Below are 26,349 nucleotides of genomic sequence, written 5' to 3'. Positions count from 1 at the left end.
GTAATGACTATTGTCTAAAATGGCCCAGTAGATACATAGCTGCAGTGCTTAATTTGAGCTGGTGGGACCCACTTCTGGGGACTTGGACTTATTTTATGGTCAGACTTTGACCAAAGAGGGAGAAAAGCAGGAAAGGGGGACGGAATAGGAAGATCATGATGGAAAAACAGTTTCAAAGGAACTTTATGTTGGTGGATGGAAGAGGCATGAGTTGAATTAAATACTAGCCAGCCTTAGTGTTTGGTGTCCCTGACACTCAGCAGAAGCACTAGTAGTCTTCTTTGACATATCTGGGCCCCAGAACTCATTCTTTTACAAACTATGCCCGGCACAGCTCCATCTCAAATATTCACTTGGTTCCCATAAATCAATATATAATTGGGGCAGCCCATGGAAAGCAATGAGACTTCTGTCTCTTTGGCTGAACTATTACTTCTCTTCTAACCTGGGAGATCAGAGTTTCAAAGATTTCCGGGGCTGTTGTTAAATAATAAAGCATTGTTGCCCTCTGCTCAGTGTTAATGGTCCACCCCAACATTATGGCCCTGGGTCAAAGGTACATAGGGAGGTAAAGGTCAAGTAACAGCTGTCAACACCCTGCATAAGGAGGGTACTGAGGGTATTAGCATGATTCCACCGATGATGCTCAACACAGGCAAACACTCACAATGTCAGCCTGGTTCATGTCCTTGTTACTGGCCGAGGAAGCAGGAAAAACAAGCATTGGCATAGCCAATAGGTCTCGCCTTTGGGACCTTATAAGTGTTTAGCTATGCAACAGTTGCATAACTAAATACTTATAAGGTCCCAAAAGCGAGACCTATTGGCTATGCAAAGCGGACGTGCGGCCGCGAAAGTGAAAATAATCACGGTAAAGCGCGGCGCGCGCGTCCGCGCACATGCACTATAGCTCTAGACTGGCCTGGTAGCACTTTTTGGAGCCCTCTCAATAAGTCTCGCCAGACCAGCGCATGCGCTGGGTCAGGCGAGACCTAAAAATCGGTGTCAGCATTCAAGCACTCTGATTGGCTGAGCCAAACTCACTATTCCACATGTAGTACTAATTAAGCTTCATTGCCCACACCTAAGGGCAATAACAACTATTAATTACTCTCCTGCAATTATGGGGTTAAGCTGCAGGTGAGGGCATATTGCCACAGGGGCAATTAACGCCATTGTTGCTATCCAGATAAGGAAAGTGAGGCCAACGAAAAGTAGCAAAACATAAACAATCTGGGTCTATTTCTTTCTTCTATTCTCTGGTTCATTGGAATTCCTGCTGAGCAAAAGTCAAGGGAGGAGCCTGGACAGTTGTATTTCCACAAACTGCTCCAGAAGGAGCTGACAGGGCAAATGACACTAACAACGCGGTCTAAACCCTGCATGCTGTTTCAATACAAGCTTAACAACGCTTGCCTTTACCAAGCATATGCCTTAACCACACATATTCCTTTACAATAATTTCCGTTGTAAAGGTGATAAAGGCATATGCGTGGTAAAGGCAGTCAGCGGTCTAGCATTGGAGTGAGTGGCTAGGGGTGGGAGGTTTTGGAGACTTCCTGCGGACGTTAATGGAAGGAACAGGGACTTGGTGAGTAGTTTTTCAAAATTTTAGGTTGGGCTGGGGTCGTGGTATTGTTCATGGCTAGGTGGCTGAGTTTTAGGGCTAAGGGCGGGGGGTCAGGGCAGTTTTTAGGGTTTGGGTCGGGGAAATTTTAGGGCTGGGGCCTATTTTAGGGTTATGGACGAGGCAAGGGGTGTTGAAAGGACAGGGGTTGGGGTAGAGTTTAGGGCTGGGGTCATGGTCGTTTTCAGGGCAGGGGCTGGGTTTTAGGGGTCAAAGTCGGGGCCTGAGGTGTTTAAAGTATAGGGGTCTGGGTAGTTAATAGGGCTGGGTGCCGGTTTCAGGGTTCAGGGTGGAGGGGCTGGGGTGTTATAGGGGCTGGGGTGAGGATTGTTTTAAGGGTGACCTTTCCCACTCTTTACCTTTACCAGTCAAGCCTTTGCAAAAACATTTGTTGTAAAGTCATGCATGGTAAAGACGCGGTTGTGGTTATGACCGCATTGTTAAGGCATGCAAAGTAATAGCGTGCGTTGTTCCGTCATACAACCGGCTGACAGAGTGCCACTGGGGAATGCAGCTGGTTTTTCATCATATCATTCAGGCGAGAGGCAGCTCCAACAGCAGTCCCTACTTTAACCAGGGCCAGCCCTAATGCTGGCAGTGGTCCACTTCACTTAAGGAGACATTGGTGCAGACTGTGCCTCTTTTGCAGGCCTTCAACAGTAGTTATAGACGGTAAATGAAGAATTCTGATTGGCTGGCTATCTCCCAACATTCCATCCAGGAGGCTAACGTTTAATGTGATGTGACATCGCCAGGCAAAGTCATGTTTCAGCATCAGGGTTCAAGTGAGTAAGTGCTGAGCCACTGCTTAAATGTTCTCTTGGGTAACGCAAACGCAGAATGGGTATCTCCGGCAGCACGAGGCCTTCGGGCAGCTGAGAGGCACTGTGAACTGAACTGAGCCTTTACTGAGGAGGGCTTGTGGTCACAGTCCTTCTTCTATAATTGATTTCTTCGCAATAACTATGAAGGTCGAGGTTATTTTAGGGACACCAGTGGAGGCCTGGTGCAAGAGAGTTGATCTTTAGCCGATATATGCCCTCTGTTTAACCTTGACTCCACTCCACTAAAAAGAATAAGATTTATGACGTGGAGATGTCAGGGTTAGACTACATGGGTAATTTCCGGCACGTCATGGCAGTCCCTACTTCTTGACAGTTGTGCGGCTACTTGGCCTTATTTCTTTTCAACCAATCTATGACTTTAATCCTAGGCAGAACATATCAGTGAGAAAAGAGAGAGAGAGGGTATCACATGCTCATTTAGCTTTTACACATGAACTGTTCATTCCATGTATGTTATCAAACGTCACTCAAATGCTCGCTACCACCAATAACCCCATTAATTCATCCTTATTGTTCAGGATCTGTCTCAAACCAGATATCGTCAAGGAATAACTGTTGAGATGTGCCTTTTAAGGACGAAACATACAAGTAACTTTTGTCCTCATGGCATTATTGTTGCCAGAGTGGTGACACGGCAAACCCAAGTTTGGACACTTTTTATTTCATGTGCCACCAGCATCAATATTTTAATAAAAAGGTTTCCAAGAAGTGCAGACCTTGGCCAGTGAATCAAAAGCAGGTGTACAGAGACATAGACAGCTAGGACACGCCCTTTTCTTCATCTAATTAAAGTAGACCATACTTTTAGTGTCTTCGCATAGTTTAACTTCACACAAATTATCAAATATTTGTACATTCATTGTAACTTGTGTTAACTGAGGAATCTCTCCTCCCTTACACAAAATCTCTGATGTCATTCAACTGAGAGCCCTGGAGAACGGTTGCAGGCAAATCATATGTGGTTTTGGCCCATCTTAGTCATTTACCAGTTTTTAGGTCCGGCTTGTGGCCTAGCGACTCTAGACATGATGTGATTTTTCCATGGGGAGCGCCTCTACTCACTGTGCATACCCAATGTCCAGACGATGATGTTTAAGCATCTGCATTTAAAAACTCTACCCATATTGGAACCTGCTAACTTAATACTCCAGCGATGCTTAGATTCAGTCACTTTATAGCACACGTGTCCTGCCGCAGTTTACAGGTGCCGTCTAGGCATTCGGTTCATAGAGGAGCAGACAGGTTCTTTCAGGATGAGCGCGTGTTTACTGATGTTTGAAACCTCTTTGTTGCCAAAACAGAAAAACTCCATGTTATCTAGCTTTAGGCCAGACCCAGCCGTTCCCAGCACCAGAAGCTCACTCCTGACATGTATACAAGCAGAGTGTGGACGTTTCTTCCGGTTCATTGAAGTTCAATTTCTGGGTGCAGTCTGAACTGATCATTTGAATTCGGACCAACATTGTTTACTCTGTTGGAGTAGGGGTGCACACTTGTCTTTCTGAAAAGGGCATTAATGGCGTACTTTAATGCCGTTCCATTCATGTAACTGAAAGGGAAAGGGTACTTTATACTGAAACGCTTCTAGAAAGAAAAAGAAAAAATCTTCCTACCAGTTTAATAAATGGAATTTTGTAAGGACGAACAAAGTTTTACAACAGCCACTTTACTTCTACTTGATTGACTCGACTCAGTGTTTCTGAGCACATCAAACATCACATTTGAGAATGATTCAGAATGCTTGGAGTAAATATTGCACCTTGAACGAAAAGATAGCTCAGTGGGGTGTGTGCCCACGGTAGAGATATTTGTATAACTTGTAGCAAGAGGTTGCTCTTTCAACAAACGGATCCCTATAGGCGCTGAAAGTAGGGTACAGGGGTGCTGCACTACCCCCAAAAAATAACCATGCTGAGTTCAGAAGGTGAATGAGCAATAAAGTTGCCTTGGGGTTTATTTTGATTTATCTGACTACGGAGTGGGAGGATTTTGTAAAAGTGACCGAGGTGGCAATCTTGCTGGGGGACAGGAAGGGAAAGGAAGAGCTGCAGCATGTCCGTTCTTTTTTTCTAATACATAACATGTAATTACCTGTAAATGAACTATACACATATTTTAAAATATATCAGCAATTAGTAATGCACAAATGAAGCACAATTTTTAGGTCTCGCCTGACCCAGCGCATGCGCTGGTCTGGCGAGACTTATTGAGAGGGCTCCAAAAAGTGCTACCAGGCCAGCCTAGAGCTACAGTGCATGTGCGCGGGCGCGCGCGCCGCACTTTACCGCGATTACATTCGCTTTGATGTTTGATCGCGATCACTTTCACTTTCACGGCCGCTTTGCATAGCCAATAGGTCTCGCTTTTGGGACCTTATAAGTATTTAGTTATGCAACTGTTGCATGGCTAAACACTTATAAGGTCCCAAAGGCATGACCTATTGGCTATGCCAATGCTTGTTCTGATATGGAAGTGTGATAGAAAAAGAGATTTTAACAGGATCAAATTAAATCAGAACACTTTACTTGGTGAAAATGATAAACATTAGCTGAAACCCGATTTCCACACATCATCATTTGTGCGCTATATAGTTTTACCAGGAAAACTGCATGTCTATGTAGATTTAGTGGCCGTTTCAACAGAAAATGAAATTTGCTGTCTGTAAATGGCAGTGTGCTTCCTCAACAGTGAACCAAAATGCATCATTGGCAACAAACTACTCCCTCACCTCTCTCCTTTGGGATGGACATGGCACATTTGCCACACTTGTTTTTTGGGTGGCACTTAGATTTTCACATTCTCACGATTTCAGTGATATAACATCAACGGCAGCATCCCTGCTCTGAAAATAGGTCCAGCACCACTGCTGATCACTTTTCCCTACTCGCTCATTGCCACCAATGATCGAGTAGAAAATGGGCCAAAGGTTAGTGGGGTTAGTGAGGTCCAGTTTAGACTTTGGAACTGAGAGAAGAGCATCCTGCTTCAATTCCCCAGGACAAGATGCTCTTTCAACAGGCTCTTATGGTACAGGATATATTAACAGCTACAGGTTCAGAGTTCCTCTTTGCTAGGGACGCTGGTCAAAAGTACATGACATCCGTAGAGTCTAAGGCGTCCATCTTAAATGCTCTGTTGGCACTGTAATGACATAAATGAACGCATGAAATAAATTGCAAAACTCCATGGGTGGCACCAGACAAAAATCTAGCAAAAACTGAGCGCGCACTCTAGTTTTCTCTTGTGAATAAATTACATTTTATGTGAGAAAGAAATTGACTAAGAAAGCTTTGCGTAAATCTTTTTCTTTTTAAACCCTGCCTTGATGGCAGGTAGTTTTCATTTGCCCAGAGTAGTACGCCTTTGTGACTGCTCGGATGGGCTATTAATACGCTTTCCAGTGAGATATACATCCACAATTATCCTTTCCTCCTGAGGATTCCTAATTTAGTTGGAGTTGTCTTACTTTTTGCTTCATTACTAACAATTCAGAAGAGAACTAGGTCCTGCCTATTCCTTGTAAGTTTCAATGTCTTGGTTTTTCAAAGGGGCAATCGCACCTTGGACAGCATTGATTTTGCTGTAAATTTGTTCTACCATTCATTCCAGAGTATTTATACTATCTATCAACATTCTGGATATATATAGACTATATACCTACCCAGCATGATCATTTGTCACTTTGGTTTGAGGTGATACACCATGGTGTAACTCTTGTCTACTCAAGCTTTAGTAGTATGATGAAAGAGTGGAGTATGGAGTTGAATTTAATCAAAACATGGTCTGACAGTGATCATGAAATAAGCAATAAAGATTGAGGAAGATTAAAGTGTAAAATAAAATCAAGTAAATGGCCTGGATTATAGTTTGAATCACCAGATCCTTTGGTAAATCGCAATCTGAATAGCAAAATTAGAAAATCCTTAGCTAGGCCACACTCCTCATGTCTAATAGGAGTCTAATATTATTTTGGATGAGTCATCATGAAAACTGAAAGAGAGTTTCTCTTTTTACGTTGTATCTTTTCTGAATGTCAACCAATTGTATAAACCTTGTCCAATAACATGTGCATTTACTTGCTTGCCACCCATCTCAAAATGGCTAGCATAGAAATGTCATGTTTTTGAGTGAAAATGATTTATTTTTAATCACTGTTGTCCCGCTTCAAATATCATACTGAATAGGTGTATGTTTCAGCAAACATTTAGGCCCTGATTACGAGTCTGGCAGTCTGAGGAATGTAGGCTCGTGTGGGGGTGGCGGTCTCCTGACTGCCCGACTATGATTGCCATGCGGCCGCTGCCGCAGCCAAGGTATCAAAATTACCTGGAGGTGGTGCGGCAGTCCTGAGGCCGCAATATGCACGGTGGTGCCTTCAACCATATTACGAGTTGCCTCTCTGCCAGGGTTTACATGGCAGTTCCTACACGGCCCACTTGTGCCTCATGCCATGTGGATGCACACGGGAAGCACAACATGTGCCCCCCTGTGTGGATGCACATCAGTTCCTGCATGGCATGAACTTTCAAATCAATGTCGTCCAGGAACTGTTATTGAAGTTCCCATTGAAGTACCTGATTTTAAAGGCACCGCCGTGGAAATGTCAAGAAAAAGCCTGCCAGAGAGAAGAAAACTTGTAATATGGCAGGCGGCCTCACCACAGGTTTGGCGGTGCAGCCGCGGGGCGGACCCAGCACCGCACCGCCATACTCGTAATCAGGCCCTAAGTGTTTGTGAGGATGTCCATGGCTGGTAAAAATAGTGCCCAGACAGCCCAGTATCTGTGTGTGTAGTTTCAATTGTGTGTCTGGTGTTAGGAGTGTTACATTTTCTATTTAATAAACTTTGGGTATTGAGATGGATGTTAATATATTATATTAAGAGCTACGTACTTTGTTTCATTGTTCATTTAATTAACATCTTATTTCCATCTTCTAGGCGTGTTTCATGTCTTTCCATGCATCATATTTTAGCTCAAATTACATACATATTAAATAAATTGTATATTTATAATGCTGACAACCCAGGAGTTTGGTTAGGGGTATAAAGTGACAATATTTATATTTTACAACTCATTGAGAAATTATACACATTGAAGATAATGACTAACCTATAATGTAAAAAGGGGTTTGTTACCCATGAAAATAATTTCACTAGGGAATTTCAAGATATCCGACCATCATCCCAAAATCTTTTACTAATATCAGATGTCCCTATTATTTACTATATTTTTCATCTGCCATCCCTTTGCTTTTGGCTTCGGCCCGACCCTATGAATGCATCATTGATCAAAGGTATAGTCTACAGTGATTGGAATTTATAATGAAAGGCAAGAATTTGTGAGCAACCCTGGTCACAGGATGCAAACCTGTAACACACCATATTTATGTATTTAAATATTATGGAGTTTTGTAGGTGCCACGGATATTTAGCTTGGGTCTAATGCCAGTCTCAGGCTATCCCATTTGCACAATGTTGTAGAATGTGCATTTGTCACATACACTAAAGAATGTAATAAAGGGAATAGGTATGTAGACAGATTATCGGAAACAGAAATATTGTGGACCAAAATATTGTGTCAAGAATGTATACGACACATAAATTGTGAAGGTAAGTTTCTATAGATAAGCAGGGTTTTACTATATATTACACCACATATTTGCACCATGACGATATGTATATCTTCAAGTTACATAGATGTGGAGTTTTGAATAGTAAATCTATACTTACCTATTTACACTTACCTTCTCAATATTTTTGACACAATATTATGTCCACACGATATTGCTGTTTCCGATACTGTGTCAGTGATGCATGGAAACATACCATTTCCACACTCTCAGTTTTTACATAAGGACAACTAGTCAAGAGATTCATATAGAAATACCGCAAACACAGAACCAGTATCAAACAAAAACAAGCATTGGCATAGCCAATAGGTCTCGCCTTTGGGACCTTATAAGTGTTTAGCCATGCAACAGTTGCATAACTAAACACTTATAAGGTCCCAAAAGCGAGACCTATTAGCTATGCCAATGCTTGTTTTAACTGCTGCAATTTATTGAAGCCTCACGGAGAACATCAAAGCGGCCGTGCGGCCGCGAAAGTGATCGCGATCAAACATCAAAGCGGCCGTGCAGCCGCTAAAGTGAAAGTAATAGCGGGAAAGCGCGACGCGCGCGCCCGCGCACATGCACTGTATGTCTAGGCTGGCCTGGTAGCACTTTTTGGAGCCCTCACAAAATGTCTCGCCAGACCAGCGCATGCGCTGGGTCAGGCGAGACCTAAAAATTCCCCTCGTAGAGCACGCTAAGTTGAAGAAACATACATGAAATGGCATAAAGTGGAGGCGTATTACAATTTAGTCTATGGATCACATAGGGCTGGCAGATGTTGAGAGTACTCAGAGAGATAAAGAGGGTCGTTTGATCTTGTTATTTCAGACTCAAACAAAGGATTAAAAAATCAGGCAGAACAAAACAGTCTGATATAAACACAAAACCATCTTACCCGATTTCAGTGTGACACCGCCTAATTCGCAGAGTATTTAAACAGCTAAATCCACTTGGAGACAAATCTCTTTAAACAATCAGACAAGGGCTTTTAAACTGATTGTGCTACATGTGTCCCATTACTCTCCTCAGGTTAGTGCATTCTTTGAGTATAAGCCCTGGTAATCAGAAAAGAAAGACTGACCAAAACAACTATTTGTCATTCTGTCAACATACTGATCCCCTTAGGGTCCTGAATAAGGCCTCCAGTCAGAGGTGAGGGCTGATACACTGTGGCAGCCCATAAGACTCACACCCCTAAATATCTCAAAGTATATCTACCACTTGGAGAAACAACACATTCACTACAATTGGAAACCATGCAGGGGCTTGTGTGAGCAGCTTTACAAGGACATTATATTTGGTGCGAAGCTCACTTTATGTCATATATCACAAACTCAACAAGCTAACAAATCTTTATGCACAAAGAAAAGCACTGCCTTGAACAAGAATGATGTGCTAAGTGCGGAATTTCTCTTTATGCATTTTTTCTCTGCATTTGCCCATGTCCTGCAGGTTTCATTTCAACTTCACACGTTTTATTAGGTTTTCAACACAAAACGTGGTAAGCACAATAACAGGGTGTAAAGACATAACCAGCGATAATATCAATCTGATGAATAAGCACAGTTACACAAATGAAAAAAATGATACAGTACTCAACAAGGCATGGATGACACTGGTTGGCTGACTACTAAGGTGGGAACTAAAATAAAAGAGGGAGCGATGGAAAGAAGGAAGAGAGAGAGAAGTTGCCGCAATGATACGTTACAAGCCTTGACATTGAGAAAGGATAGGTATGGTCGGGTAAATGGTCAATCATTAAGCATCATACTGATAATCGCTAAACAATCATGTATTGTCTCAATTTATTGATGTAACATGTTAACGGTGGGGGCTTTTTGCATGCGCACTAATAATAAACCTGCCAGAGCGTGTTGAAAGCCTCCTTCTGCCAGATGAGTGGTACGATTGCACTATGAACAATGTGGAAAACTAACCAGGAATAGGTGAAAATGTCTTGACAGTAAAATGACTGAAGTTCTGTGTCCACCTAAGCTAGTTAATTAATCTCACAGTGCAGTTTACTATTGCATGGCGCTATGGAAGCTTGGCACAAGAGCACCTCTTATGGGGCATGGTTGGTGCAGCACCTCCAGGCGGAGCCTTTTTAATGTCTGGCCTGACACCGCAGCTGTCTGAAGGACATAAATGTATTAGTTCTTAAAATATATATAGATAAGTCCTTGACTCCATCCAAAAGAGTATATCCTTTTCACCACCTTCTGTTTGGGGTATCATTCCTCTTTCCAATAAGAGCTTCCATTGGGCTATATGAGGGACTATTTTCCGTCTTGAATGTACACTCAATCTTCACGCTGTCACATTGAATTCTTCTATACACATTTTACACAGGGAGCATTCCTTCATTTCTCCATTTGACCCCGGTATAGGCAAAGCCAATAGGGAAGGCTTTAATGTGATAAAGAGCATTTCCGCATGCAACGCTTGTATACAACATTAGGGAATGGCTGTATTTAAATGCATTGACACATTAAAGCCAGCCCCATTGGCTTTGCCAATGCCTGTTTGTCATAAAACAGAAAGATTCTCCTGGGTGATGAAGCCCTGAAATATGTGAGTTGTGGTGTTACAATTGTGTCTCTCTGAAAAGCGTATCGGTCCTTATAAGGGAAAGGCTCTGTCAAGAAAAAACATAAGAAACAAAATGAACAGTTTCCGGACCGACAACAAAACTTCATGTCATCAACGCCGCATGTTGGTAACCTTGTAACAGAACGAACCTCTGCTACTGAGGCCCGCCTCGCTAGTGAGCCTGGTGCATGGGGGCGCAGATAATGGGTGAGCTTAAGCGTGCAGCCCACAATGCTTGCTTATTTTCGAAGTAATGCGATCTTTTGCATTCAGATAACGCTCGCAAATAACAAATACGGAGGAAAGACCCAGCCAAATCTGTTGCGGTTAATTGTACGCGCAAACCACCCACGTAAAAACACGAACTTGGCAGAGGTATCAAAACAGCCCCCATCGCCAGGTGTTACTGGAGCCGCCATTGTTTCTGGGAACAAGACACCACCAAACAACCCCCCAGGTGTGGCAGAAGCCGCCGTTGTTTCTGGAAACGAGACACCACCAAACACTCCAACATACTTAACGGGGCGTGAAAGCAAACAAGCACCGTAGTGTCATCAAAGAGCCGCGGATCCAAGTGAAACAATGGCTTTGATTGGACAATCGCAAGATGCTCATGTGCAAGAGGCGCTCCTATTCACAAAGGCAGCGCGTGCACTGCCCCCGCCGTACAATGCACACTCGCTTGCAGATAAGAGGGGGGCGTGGGGGGGCTGCAGATGAATCATCTATTCAGTATGGGCTGCTGGTCGCAGGTCAAGCTGCCGCACAGTCAGTAACCGTAAATCGTGAAGCATGCAGCCACACAGTGTGCTGACAGCGAGGGCAGGCAGGCACTGAGGCCTTACTCCAGACACCCAGGGATAGGACTTCGAGGAGCTCCTTCCCAGGACAGCAGAAAGTGTTTTGCATGGTTTAGTGCTAGCATATACCGGCTTCTTGGCGCTAAGAACAAAAGACCAAATCAAGAGACGACCAATATGAAAAAAACACTAATCTGGAAGAAGAGAAACGTCTTCAGAGACTTTCAAAGGAACATAAAGGAACCAATCCATAGCACATGAACTGAAGATTGTTTCAAAGTTTTGGGGCCCAGAATATCAAAGAGTGCCCTACTGACCATGCTTAACTTTGGGGGCAACCAAATCAGCAGAGGATCAAAGCTAAGCGCTCTTAAGGTAACATAGGCGGGATAAAGGGGGTAAGGAAGACTGGTCAGAATGATAGCTATCTCTAGGCATTAGGCGCATGCATTTAAATTGACATCTCTGCTCCATGCGCAGCCAGTGCAGGACTCTTGAGGTCTCAGAAAATTGCACCAGCTTTGAAAGATGGAAAACCAGGAGGGCTGCTGGGTTTTGTAGTCTGAAGCCTTGTTAGGGCATATGCCTCGAGACCCAGGTATAAGACAGCACAGTAAGCCATCTTTGAGAGTGAGGTGGCACAGTGGACAAAAAAGATGGATTGTGATGCGTTCTGAGTAGTTACCAGTGGCTAAGATTAATTCAAGCACCCCACTCGTTACTTTTTTGTTTAATTCAGTGCAACACCCTAGGTGCGCCGGGCATGCCCAGATGTGGGTCCTGTGTTCACTTTGCCAATGGAACAAAGCTGCTCCTGATTAAAAGCCCTAACTAGGGCAAAACTAGTCTTGGGTTGCTTGTGTTCCAGGCCGCAGAGGACCTGGCAGTTTGGTTTCTGTTGGATACAAAAAAGTGATGGATGGAATGCTTGAATTAATCTCAGCCACTGACAGTTACTCGGGCCACATACTATATCCCAATCCATTGTTATCAGTTTGGACTGACCTATATGCAAATCAGTCTTGACCCTACTCCAGTCAGAACTGCCAAGCCCGTCCTAAACAGGAACACAAGCAACCGAGGACAGGTTTCCCCCTAGTTATAGGCTTATCAGCCGAGCACAGATAAGTTCCAGTGACACAGTGTGCACGGGGCCTACATCTGGTTCAGAGAGGATCTGGCTTGGCAGTTTAGGCAGGACAGTTCGTATTAGAGCAGGATCGAGGCTACTTGGCGTAAGGCTGAGTCTAATACAAGGTGACATTGTGGGGTAAAAAAAAAACAACGGACTGGGGTGCGCCCCAAGTAATTACCCGTGGCTGAGCTTAATTCAAACATGTCGCCCATCACCTCTTTTGTTTACATCTTATAAAGAAGGCACTTTCGAAAATGTGTACTATGCTGAATTAAAGGACACGTGCAAAAACAGTATTTGGACTAGTCACAAACCCCAATAAATGATTCCGCTCATGGTCAGGGGCCAGCAGAACTAACGGGGAATCTTCCTTGTGCTTACAAATGTGCACAACAACACTGGAAGAAATAAGCCTCTTTTGGAACCTATGGGAATAACAAACTAGCTGTTTAACCAAGGTCAATTCCTGAATCAAGCCAGGTTTGAGCAGAAGCACCGAAGATCCATGATGAGGAGAGACATGAACTGCTGTTTTGAAAATCATTTAACTTTTCAATAGAATTTGCTCCTAGGAGGGTGTAGAGTATATCTACGTTGCATGTTCTTGGTCCCTCCCTGGACCCTCTAATATTACAAGTGACTATGAGGCGGTTTGATAGTTAGAACCCGTTCCCTGCTCACTTTTTGCGATCCACTCACGCGTGTCTGTGCCAGTGGTCCATATACAGCACATATTATGTTGGGAAAGACAGCTCAGTGGCTTAAGATAGCACAGTGAGCTAAGATAAAGCTGCTAAGGTCTAAATGCAACCTGCAAGTCATATGTACAGATGTCAGATGGTCGATATGGCCTTGTTCTGAGGCGGATACAACGATTCAGTTGTGCATTTATAACTGTTACAGAAAGAGATGCGAAGTTGCAAACAGTGCTGTAGCGAGCATTGTATAAAAACACAAATAACCACGTAGAATTTAGAGTTAAGTACACATGCAGTGTAAGCCTACAAATATACCAATCTACATTTTGGGGACTAAAATTAATAAATTGAATAGTATACATAGTGCTGCATGCCAAAAGTCGGCAAGCTCTATAAATCTGCTAATCGTACCCAGTTCAATATATCAATGTTTCAGCCTGTAAAACGAAGAGCTGTTGTCCTTGCCAAGATTAAAAAATAAAATCAGATAAGAAGCAGCGATAATGTAACGAGAATACGAGGCTAGGCTGCAGTACCCCACTTCACCGGAAGGTGGGTCTGTCTCACCAGTGCTACACAAGGCAGCATCGAGAGGCTTTTAAACATTCAGAACCGAGACAATTCCGTTTCTGAAAAAACCTAAATAGCTTTTTTCACAGTTTTCTAAGCCTTTGCAATTCGAATGCTGTACGCTGGTTGTTTATTCAGCGGCGTTGCTTTTTAGGAAACGTTCAAAACCTTCTGTAAACTAGCACATCTGAGACGGTGTGGAAATGGAATGTAAGAGCCGATTGTTAAAGTGTGGTACACTGAAAAAGCACGTGGCTGCAGCCGTAAAGAAAGCAATCAGAGCTTGGGGATGTGTGCAATTTGCACAAACAACAAATGAAATTAAGTCATTTGTATGCAAAACGTTAACTCGGAACTCAAAAATGTGGCCTGTGTCTAAACTGGGTTATCGCGTTTCTGCTTCACGCATTAACTGGGATAGAGGAGTGGTCCCAGAAACAGGCGGGATATTAAATAACCCCAGAGTTTCTGATACCGGGGTACCGGTAACTCCAGGGGTGTGGGAAATCGGCCATATTACAAGTTGAACTCTGTATGTCACTACGGCCCTCACTGGGAGTGGCCCCTTAATGCCCCATCAGAATTGTATTTGTAAGATTTGTGGGAACTTCGCGGCCCTCTTTACTTTCACCTGGGCGGTTCGACTGCTGCTGAGAACAGTAAACGAGAGCCTGTGTAATGAGGAACTGCAAGAGAGATCATACCCAGCATCTCCAATTTCCTTGTAATTCCTAATTTCTCGGTGGACCTTCAGGATCCAACCTGTGATGGGCAGGCTTATTCCAACCCTGGATGCACACCTGGCCCAGGTATCGATAATACCTCCAGAGCTACCTGTACGCGGTTATTGCTAACTCTTGAGGGGGCAATCCAGCTGGGGGGGGGGGGGGGGGGGGAGAAGATCTAGGCCTTTTAGCAGGCCATTCATAATGAGGGCCTAAGAAAGCAGGAATCCCACAGGAATCAGTGATTCTGGGTCTGTTTCCGATGGTAAATCCTCATTTTGGCTGGACTTTCACCCAGGTTTTAAGCTCCTTTTAGCAACTCAAAACTCTGGGTGACAAAAAAAAACGCGATTCAAATGAAGCTGGCACTGGCCCCAAAGAAATTAGGAGGCCTCTTACATCGAGGGCCTTAGTTTCGGGGTCTGCCAGTTTTGGGGAGTGCCACTCTTGAATGTAACAGTCATAGCAGACAATGAAAACCACAGCGCAGGTTTTCAGTATTTATAGGGTGTGGTAATTACCGCCTATCACAAGTTTTGTGAAATACTGGTACGATTTTCCTGGTAATTCCCCATTTCTCCCACACTTTCACACGGACAATTTGGCAGTTTTCAATGTCAAAGTACATAGATCTCATATTTCCGGTGAGGAAGGTATCTGCTCTTACCAGCCCCCTCGAAATTAAGGAGGCCACTCCAAAATAGGGCCTAGGAGGTTACAGGGTGGCTGACGTCACTCCTGAGTGCCCTGAGGCTTGTCTTTATGGCTGCTCCCCCTTCGAGCCTCTATGGTTCGCAGGTAACATTCACCAAGGAACAGGGCTCTTAACGCCTTGATATCAATGCCAGGTTGTGCTCTTGCTTGCAGACCATAGAGGTGTCACCGTGTCTAATAAAGCCGTCCACGCGAGCCCTATGACAGGCCTAGATCACGCGCCGGGCTGTGCGCTCCAGTCCTTAGCTGTGTTTACATTCAGACCTGTTAAGCACCGCCGCCTCCCAGGTGGAACTTCCCTCTGCTCACTGAACTGCTATCCTTTCCAATGCTGAGTCAGACGTATTTAACGAATAAAACAAAACCCAAAGAGGCTTTACTCTCTCATACATCATCCCTCTCGTACATATCACCGGTCCCCCAGCAAGGCTAGGTCACGCCTGTAGCCAATGTGTCATGGGCCCTACTGCAAAGATGGAAATGGGCCCCTCGGCCCCTGTAGGAACTGTGAAATACAGCATTAATCAGGGTTCAATTGGCCCCTCATGGCTCTGGGCCCTGGTACCACTCCACCTGCTGCACCCATGGAAGCTACGCCCCCGGTTTACGTGTTGTATTTGAAAGTAGGCGTGGGGGTAAGCAATCTGTGTTTCTGATCAAAATCATGATTTTCAAGAACAATTTTTGCACTGAAAATCTTATAGAACTATTTGATTGTGAGTACATAGAACAATGCGTATGTGCGCATGTCATTTAATATGCGTGTGCTAAGGTACGGGGCAGGCACTGGAAATACCCGTTATAAAGGCAGCGTCCTATGTTCTAAGTAAGAGGCAAGTACATTGATGGACATAGAAAATAGTGCGCCCACAGAGAAATACACCTACAAAGAGAGATGCACAGAGTCCACTAACACATGCAAAAACTCAAAAAACATGAACACACAGACACCTAACCACACACAATGGTACACACAAACACATACATACAATAGAACACACCCACATAAACAAACACAAGTCAAAAGACACACGTAGGTAAACACGCACACACTTCACTGACACTGAAGTAAAATAGGTAATAATGATGGCAGACAACTACACAGGTTCCTGAATGAAGTACGGTTTCAAGTAATAGGAGTCTCTACAGCAGCACGTAGGATGGGACCTAAACCTGGCCCGTGTTCAAGGGAGAGCCGTTCACACTAAACCTTCAGCCCGATGTTGCGTGGGCAGAGACCAGGGAGGGCAAGGCGTTCAGACACAGCGGGCTGGTGACAGGCAGTAAGCTCTGGTCTCTGCCAGTGCTTACCCCGCTGGCGCAGGCAAGATGCGCGTGCCCTAAATGGGGCTACTGCCCACTACATTAGTAATCAACCATACAGGATCACACCCGTCCCCAACCGCCGCAGAACACAGGTCACTGACAGTGCTTTAACCAACACCACGCCAGTGCGCAGAGGTCGCGGTTACCGGCAGTAGACTGACTAGAGGGCAGGATTCCGTCTGAAGCCCTCGTGGTCTGTAGGCAATGAGCGGGAAGCGCGTGAGAGGTGACAGGAAGAGACCAATGCGCAGCAGCATAGATACGAGAGGGTGGGGGGGTGGGGGGAGACGGGCAAACGGATAAGGAAAGGGTCAGGAAGGAGAGGTGAAAAGGAAGGAAGAGAAAGGGCGCCTGGAGAAGGAGAGATAACACAACGTGAGAGAAATGGCAAGGCGAGCAGGAAAAGGGAAGAGTGAAGGGGTTGCACGAGGAAGTGTACGCCAGACGGAAACAAGCATTCGAAGGGCAAGAAGAAAAAGATGAGGGGACCAGAAATGGGGGCAGTGATACAAATGTCAGTCTTATTAGCTGTAGTAAGCGCTTCGAATCCGCCTGGTTTCGGAATGTGAGGACATGTAAACCGATCTCTCTTTGTGTTTTTAGTTATGGTTTGTGTTTTTTGTTACGGTTATTAAAAACATTTCTGTTGTTATTGTTGTTGTGTACAATTATTATTGCATACGCTAGGTGTCGCGAGAAGAATCAAAGCGCTAAGCGATGATCTGCTTCTCACAGCCACTGCTGGCTTCCAAGAGCACGCAGCAAACAATGGTCTGTCTCATGCCCCAGTGTGAGCAACACTCTTGGACAAACTGCAACAAAAGCAACGCAATCAACTTCCAAGCTCCAGAGGCGATAGCAGACACCGCTGTGAGTGGATACATGTCTTTGTCAAATCAGTGCACGCGCCGACGCCTTCCCTGGCCCGGATTGCGCGTGTTGTGTGAAAACCTTGAATAAATGGCATGCAAGGTACAGTAGGTTACATGCACTGAGGCATGCATGGCTCTGCAGTCTGTCTGCAAAAACCCTCAAGAGACATGCATGCACGACTCAGCAATCAGCGTGCACAAATATATATGAAGGATGTATGGTCAGTCGTGTGCACTATTACACTGTTAAGATGCATACAGCCAGCAGTATCCTTGAGACACAATTATGCTGTAGACAGGAAGATAGGGGGGGTGAACTATGCGCGCCGGTGCTCACAATTATGCTGTGTAAAAGCCATGCACCAATCATCTGTGTGCGCACAGCTGTACAGTGTATAGGATGCAAACTGCATGGTATCGGGACCAGACACGCTGTGGGAACGTGTGTGAGTGAGTGTGAGCGGAAGAGAGAGCGTACTTGCACAACTGTTGACAGAAGCAGAGTGCAACAGTGTGCACAATGATAGGGTGTTGTAATGTGCACAACTGCACTGTACAACAAAACATATAGGACTAAACAATGGGCACAACTGCACAACATAGGAAGCATGCAAGGGCAATACTAGGAAAGCACAGCAGTTTATATAAAAGCATGTATGGCACAAAAGTGTGTGTACAATTGTACTTTGCAAAAAGAAAGCATGGCTCAACAGTATGCACAAATTACTTTTACAGCAAGCAATTAAGGCTTGACACTGAGCGCAACTGCACGTTAAACCACGCATGCAATGGGTGTGAGAGAGGGTGTTGTACAGTTGTAGGAAGCATTTAGTGTAAATGTTTGTACACAATTGATCCTTATAGGAAAAACATATCGCTCAGCAGTGTGCACATCTGCACAGTATCACAAGCATGCCTAGTTCAGAAATATGCAGAACTAACTGCTATATGGGGCAGAAAATGCACACCAGAGGGTGTGCGCGCGCGTGCAATTGTACCTGACTGAAGGTAGTCGAGGCTCCAGTGTGGGCACAACTGAAATGAAGATGACGCATGGCTGGTTCAGCAGTGTTTATAACTACCCCCAGTCTTCGAGGCATGTTTGACTTAGCAGTGCTTGCCCAACTACAGTATGGAGAAGTATACAAGACTCCGTCGTGGGTGCCCGTGAATCATTGTCTAAGGAAGCATGCAATGCCCAGCCGTGCGGACACACTCGTGGTTTTATAGAAAGAATGCATGCTTCACCAAGGCGTTCAAAGAAGCATGCATTGCTCAGCAGTGTGCACTATAGCAAAGTGCAATGTGCATGGAAGGCGCAGCAGCGTGTGCACGAGGGTACAGTAAATGAAACGTGCTTGCCTTTGTATGGAAAACCAAACACATATTTGGGACATATTCTGTTCAGTAATGAGTGCGCACACGATGGTGTGACTCCTGTTTGTTGTAGCAGGAATGCCAATTGTGTGTGATACCCCGATCCTAGATGTCTAGGAAACGAACCAGCTCAGTGTGAGAGAGCACTCAGATTAGGTGCGGCGGATGCTGACCTCTGTGTGTGGGATGAGCCTGCACCGCTCAGCGCAGCAGGGCGGCGGGTTGGTTGCTAGAAAGCATACGCTGCTCTGCTGCCAGTTCGCTGACCCCCGCGCGGGGCTCTAACACTCAGACGGCGGCTCTAACAGAGCAGAGGGCGCTCACAGCAGCAAGCCCCTTTTACCTCTAAAACGAGACACTCAGAGACACCACAAGCAAGACTTATCCCCTAAGCACATGCATGGTCTTTGAGAGTGCAAGCCCCTGTGCCCTGTCCGTGCTCTGCCATGTGCACATGCAGACCCCGGGTGCAGAGTGCGGCAGTTACCTGGCTGGCGTCGGTGTGGGGGCTCCCACGAAGCTCAGCATGTAGAGGGAGCCCGGGGGCTGCAGCAGGGCTGCTGCGGTGGCTGTGCGCTGACCATGGAGCAGAGCGCTGCGCGGTGCTGCCGCCGCCGCCGCGAGACGGGCATGCTGCCTGGGCTCCGGAGCCTCTGCTCTGCCACTGCCTTCGCCCGGCTAGGGCACGAGCACGGGGGTGGCGCGCGCGGGCAGCTTAGAGCGCGCGCCCCCTCTCCCCGGGTCCCTCGTAAACGGAGGGCACGCGGGATGCACGCGCACAGCACGCGCGCGGTCTACCCCAGCTCATTGTTCTGTGGATCAGCGGATGCTCCGGTGAATCCAGTCACACGCGGGAGGGGGCGGACAAGCCGGGCCAGGATGGGAACAAGAACCCCACATGATAGACTACGGCCACATTTAGCGATGTACAGCCACTCTTGTTTGGAAGAGAACTGTTTTGTTAGTGTTGCACGAAATAATTGTACATCTTCTTTCAGCATTTTTGTCAGTTAACCGCCATGCCAGTGCATGGAATTTTGTAGACGTGGGCGATCCATCAAATTCACAGAGGGAACGGATCCAGGGGTTTGGCAGGGTTCAGCAGTAAAAGAGCCGAGTCACAAAGAACATGACATGTAAAGGGCACAGCAGTCATTTAAAATTATGTGATATAGACACTTTCCCATTCATGATTATGTATGCTTGTTTTTCTCTTTAGTACATTACATTAAATTAGTGTTTTCAAAATTGTTAACATTATTATTTTTAAACATGAACTTCTCCATGCTCAAACGTCACTGCCCCGAGGGAACCAATTGAAGTCTGCTTGTCATGTGTACTGTATGTTGCCAGTATTGTTGTTGCAAGTAGAGCAACATTATTGTCTAGTAAACTCTACACCAGCCAGACTTTTATGTAGCAGTAGCGCACACATAGAACTGTAGTCCTTCAAGGCGCTCTCAGATCTAACACTTAGGGGTTGATTACAATGTCGTTTGGAAAGGCTCTGTCATATCCGATTCGGAAGCTTTGCTTCCGAGCGACTCGGACACATTTCCGGACGACTGATTATGATGTCCTGAAACCGTTCGGGCAGTCCGAATCGGTTCCAAAAGGCATTCGGTCAGCACAATCCTTTCAGAGCCGAGTCGTACAGCTCCATAGACTCGGTTTGCGAATGAGCGAATATGATGACCGATTCGGACAGCCGTTCTGATTCGGTCTGCCCGACACTAAACGGTTGTCGAAATCTGTCTTTGGGGGCCCTTAGCAGGCCCCCCCTTCATCCGGGGCCCTCCGAATCAGTTCAGTGTGGGGGTACCCATGGGTCCCCCCTTTCCATGCATGCACAGTTTGGCAGACACCATGGGGTGCCTGCCACAGGGTGCAAGGTTTTCCCCAACAACACCTTTTTTCAATAAGAGTGTGTGTTCTCGTTCGGAACACAGGTGAAGTTAATGGGAGTCAGACCGAATGGTGTTCGGACACACCATAATTGGTCGGTTGGACTCCCTGAACCCAAGTCATTCCGAAAGCATTCCGAAGCTGATTTGATAGGACTTCTTTCCGGACGACATCGTAATCGGCCCCTTAGTTGAAAAGATGCACAATGAAGTAAAGTGATTTGCATAGGATCACACAATTTGGTAGGTAGGGAACCTGGAATTTGAACATAGGTTTCCTGGTAACTTGTGCAATTCATCACTAGAAAAATATCTTCTCTCTCTGTTTTGCCACCAAAGGACACTATGCCACATGAGTAAAAGTATCACATGCTAATTCAATCTGGTACAACATATGTATAACATGTCAAATGTCTTTCTTTAAAAAAGATACAAAGTTGGTAGTAAAGGAAGGCAGGAGACTATTTTCGTGTTAACACCACTGCTTTCTTCTGACCTAATAAATAGCAAATAGGGAGAGGGTCAGCATCTCAGTCACAACTATCAGAACGGTTAGCAAAATAGAGGGCTTTCTCATCCTCTAAAGTTTGCTTTCACTTCCCGATTTTCAGTGAGAAATCTGCAAATAGCAGCACGACTGTTGATAGACACACAGCAAAAAAACATCTTTATAGAAGCAATTTGCTCAACTTGCCCTTTTCGCTGGTTTTGTCTTTTAAAACTGTTCTACAGAGTGGAAATTTTAGTGCACCGGATGCTCGCCGCAACTCTATTTTATCTCACCGCGTCACATGGGACGAGAGCTAACCAAGTGCCATACATAAAGCTAGAACCAGCCTCTGGCTTTGGTTGCTCATCTCTAGATTCTTGCCTTAGTTGGTGATGTTCGCTTTTAAAGTCATTTGGCCGCCACTTAATTATTCCTCGTCTAGACATGTGGTTAATCATTGCTACAGGTAGAGGAGATTCTTGCTTCCTCAGTAGCTGCCTGACCAGACCCTTTCTTCACACCAGCACTGTTGGCCAACATACTTAGTAAAAGTTTTAAAGAGGCGTTCCAGTATGTAAGGTATGTAATTTGATTGCTCTCCATTAACCTTATCTTTGTTTTACCTGGTTGACTAAAACATGTTCTCATAAAGGAGTTTACATTCAGCATTTTTCTTATAGCAGTCAAGAATAGTGAGCAATATAACCTTTGCTTGTGTGATGTTGCCCCATCAATATATTTGTAAAAATTTGGGAATGAAAGGTGGATTTAAAACAGCAGAGTTTTCTAAGTGTATTTGCTAAACAAAACAGTATGCCTCAGGGCTAGCTCTGTATGGTCTCCCTTGAAATATTTAGATTTTTCCATGCTTGCCACAACGCCCATAAGTATTATCCAAAGCAGAAAATATATAAATGCCAAAGTACAGGACTCACATAAAACAATTGTTTATGGTGGCACACTTCAGTGTTTCAAGGTTTCAGTGGGAACATGTGATATATATATCGTTTAGGGCCAACTTCCTGTAGCCTGCTCTTTATTACTTTCAATATTAATGTTCAGTGATTTGTCATGGGGAAACATAGAACCCTCCTATGGAGGTTAAGCCGACTCCTTCTCTCAATTCATAGGAACTCTACTTTGGCGATTGTGTGTTTACCAAAATTATTATATTTTTATTTAAGGCCCCTATAGACACAGTCTGTAATTGTACCGTTATAGCATTTCAACTTTCATGTATTACAGATATGTCATTTCCATCTCCTGCAATTCATTTCACATATTAATCTATTCACATGAAAGCAAAATGCTTCTCAAAACAATGATGAAAGAATCTTCAATACAGCTAATACCATCCATCACAGGACTGGTCGTTTTTGCTTTTGTTTTACTTGTTTATTTTTATGGTTATTTTTATAATTTCAGCATCACTCAAACGTATGTTGTATATTTCCTTGGAAATAATGAAAAATGCCGCAATTCTCATCAGTGAATCAATCAAATACAATCTTATAGTATCCCAGAGGCAGATTTTTTTGTATTTCTCCTTGGCAATGGGTCAAACCAGTCTTAGTAATATACTAAATACAGCCAACACGTGTTTTCCCCCTGGAGTGGCTTGAGGGCCAGGGGCTTTCTCAAAGCTGAAAGTAAAAAAACAAGTATTTGACGGGTTATCTAATAAAACGGAAAACCCTAGTGTAAACTGCCACACACTGTTAGTGAAACCACAGTGTTATTTTTGGTGACGCTCTGATGCTGTGGTCCTGATGTGGAGACACCATGGGATGTGGCTGGGAGGAGGATGCTGTTCTTGCCATTGGCAACTATATCCCTATTGTTACTGACCTTGGTTCCCCTGGACTCCTGGGCTCGACGGATAGTGTAGATCAGGGCTGGGGAGTCAGGTACTGGTCCTTTGACCCTGCTGGCATAGACTGTAGACCCATTAGAGGGCATTGATGGTGTGCAGAGCCCCTCTCCCTGTGTCCCATCGTTCCCACACTAGCCCAGGCCAGGTCATGCTGATAGCAGTGTGAGCTAGTGGGAGAAGCGCCATTGGGAGGCGTGCAGTTGTACAGCTACCACTGCACCCTGTGCTGATTGCATGACGGGTGGGACTGCTGCACGCTGTGGTCCATAGCGAGCTATCATATCTGGGATTAAACCTGAGCATGACTGCTTCTGGGTGTTCATGGAGTGGAGGAGCACACGAGGAGTAAGAGATCCAGGTGACAGCATGTGAATCTGGTGTGGCTACCTCACCCTGACAAGCACGTCTGCCTAAGTGGGAGAGAAGTCTTGTAGGGACTGCCGGACACTTGAGGTTTATGGTTTGACTCCTCTTTTTTCTAATGACACAAGGAGTATGGACTCGACTATAACGGGGGAAGCCTAGGAGTCTCATTTTCTGAGTATGTTCAACCCAAAGGGTGTCTCATCACAAGAGCAAAGGGATGAGATAGTCATCAACTCACAAACTGCATACCAACTTAGTTCATCCCGCTCTTTAAGTGAGGTTGAGGACGCCTTAGCAAAGGGTATTTCCTAGAAAGCCCCAGGACCAGATGGGGTGCCCCTGGACTTATTTAAAAGTAATCCTCAACTTTGGGTCCCCCTGATGCTCAATGTTTTTAAAGCAGTGATAGTGGGTCGTATTCAATTATCATGGAAAAAAGCAGTAGTGGTACCGATCTTTAAAAAGGTAACAGGAATGACCCCACATGCTATAGGCCGATTTCTTTAATTGACGCCATGTGCAAGGTTATGGGGAGGGTAATCCTTGCACGTCTGGAGTCATGGGCCAATGCCTCTAGACTTGTATCGAATACTCAATATGGCTTCAGGAGGGGGATGGGAACAAATGAACAGTGCCTCAATCGGTCCATGATTATGGGCAAGTACATGAGGGCCAGGGGGGATCAATCCACTTGGCCTTCATGGACTTGTCTGAGGCTTTCGATACAGTGAGCCGGGGGAAGTTGTTGACACTGATGGAAAATATGGGTTTCGAAGAACCCCTCATTACCCTGCTGCGCAGGCTACATGCATCTACCACTGTAGCTATTCGTTTTGGTCCTGGAGGAGAGAAGACTAGGCCCATCGCTTCTACTGAGGGGGTACATCAGGGTTGCATTTTGGCCGCTTTTTTATTCCTAGTATACATAAATGGATTGGAATCATTTCTGTTAGAACATCAACTGGACTTCCCAAGTATAGGAGGCAGACGTGTTCCATTGTTGTCATACGCTGATGATACAGTTTTGATTACTTTAACGGCCAATAGCCTTCAAAAATGTTTGAATGCTTTTACTGAATTTATGATGGCATTGGACCTAAAAGTAGATTTTAGCAAATCATTTATTATGGTATGCGGACTCACTCAAACTAAAACAAGAACATTTATAGTGATGGAAAAAAACATTGAGAAGGTGCCAAATTTGACCTATCTGGGGAATGTGTTTAATAATAAATTGAATTGGGACCATTTAATTGTGGCTAGGGTTCAACAAACTAGCAGAATAATAGAGGAGCTGTTTCGTTTTGCTTGCAAGCTTGGACATAAGCCGATAACAGAAATGATTACTTTATACTAATCAAAATGTCTGTTAGTAGTTAGTTACCTTTGGGGCAGGAGTATGGGTATACCATAAAAGTTCCCAGATTCAATTCTTAGAGAACACATTTAAAAAAAGATTATTGATGATTCCTAGCAGTTCTTCAACACTTTTCTGTCACTCTGAAGTGGGCCTGGATTATGTAAATTATAGAATAAATATTTCCCCATTGATTTTATGGGGAAAAATCTGGACTTCAGAGGACCTATTATTTTCAAGGAATATCCTCAGAGATTGTTTGAATCTTGATAACGCAATGTCACTCCCCTGGCTTCGTTATCTCAAAGATACTTTTTATAAAATAGTCTTAGAAAAATACCACAATAATCCCAATAGTATCCAATCCATCGTGAGACTAGTTATAAAAAATGCATATCGCACTGAATTAAGTATGTCTAATCAGGATTGTGGAACACCAGATCTTGCGTTTCTTGGCCATCAGCATTTTTATTTGTCTTTTACTATACATGTTCAATCGCGTTTCCTTATGGCCAAATTACGTCTTTGCACATTGCACTTTCTTGTGGCTTTTCCCAAACAGGCAGGTTGGTGTGAGAGACTAACCCCCTGTCCCTGTAATAACTTAGTCCATCAGAGCACAATGCACTTTATGCTGTTTTGCACACTTTATAAAGACCCAAGGGCATGTTTCATCAAGCCCGTTTTGAAGGAAATCCGTCCCTGTTCTTACCAGGAGGGTTTTAATTACTTGCGGTCACTATCTACTGCTGCTATTTGCAGCGCTGTGCTTAACTTTATTAGAATTGCTTTTTCAATCAGGAAACACTATGAACTTTAAAATGAATTAAAGTTTTAAGTGATTTTAGGGTTCTTTTTTAATATCTTGTATAAATGTGTTGTAGAATGATAGGAGGCTTTTAAATTCGATAGAATCTGTGCTGGGGTAATATGATTTAGGAAGGACAATATGTGTACTGTATGAGTAATCTCTGCATAAAGTTTTTTTAATGAATATTCCTTTTTACTATTTAATGTATGTTTGCAAACTTTTATGATTCGACTGAATCGAATAAAGTTATTTGAACAAACGAACGAACGAACGAACAAACAAACGAACGGTTTGACTCCTCTTATCCCCCGCCATTCGGACTATTGGATTTGGCACCTTGAGAGCTCTGAGCTGATGAGCTTCAAATCGATGAAAGCTCCTATTGTGAGTTTGTTCTATATGACATTTGTGTTCTTACACTGACACTTTCCTGGACTGAAACAAATCCATCCAACAAATACTTTACTTGTACTTTTAGATGGATGCCCTTCATTGTGCTAAAACAGCAGATTTTACATTGCCAAATCTTGACGCTGAAACCTATAGAAAGTTTGTATATGATAAAAACATTTGCTGCCACGGTTTTACCCCATTAATTCCTCAAAAAAACTATGATGGAATTGTTTAGCAGTACTCCTAGCATGAAATCCTC

General features: G+C 44.4%; 1 protein-coding gene across 1 annotated transcript in view; it reads right to left on the bottom strand.

Annotated features, from left to right (window-relative positions):
• ST6GAL2 (ST6 beta-galactoside alpha-2,6-sialyltransferase 2) overlaps positions 1–19,691 on the bottom strand; it is a 262,980-nt gene extending 243,289 nt beyond the window's left edge. Inside the window, exon 1 of the mRNA XM_085622618.1 lies at positions 19,384–19,691. The gene's annotated coding sequence lies outside the window, so the exon portion shown is untranslated. The remainder of the gene's footprint in view (positions 1–19,383) is intronic.
• Between the last annotated feature and the right edge of the window lie 6,658 nt (positions 19,692–26,349).

The sequence above is a fragment of the Triturus cristatus genome, chromosome 8, assembly GCF_964204655.1.
Source record: "Triturus cristatus chromosome 8, aTriCri1.1, whole genome shotgun sequence".
Lineage (NCBI taxonomy): Eukaryota > Metazoa > Chordata > Amphibia > Caudata > Salamandridae > Triturus > Triturus cristatus.
The sequence above is the reverse complement of the archived record's forward strand: the minus strand, read 5'-3'. Positions and strand labels throughout refer to the sequence as shown.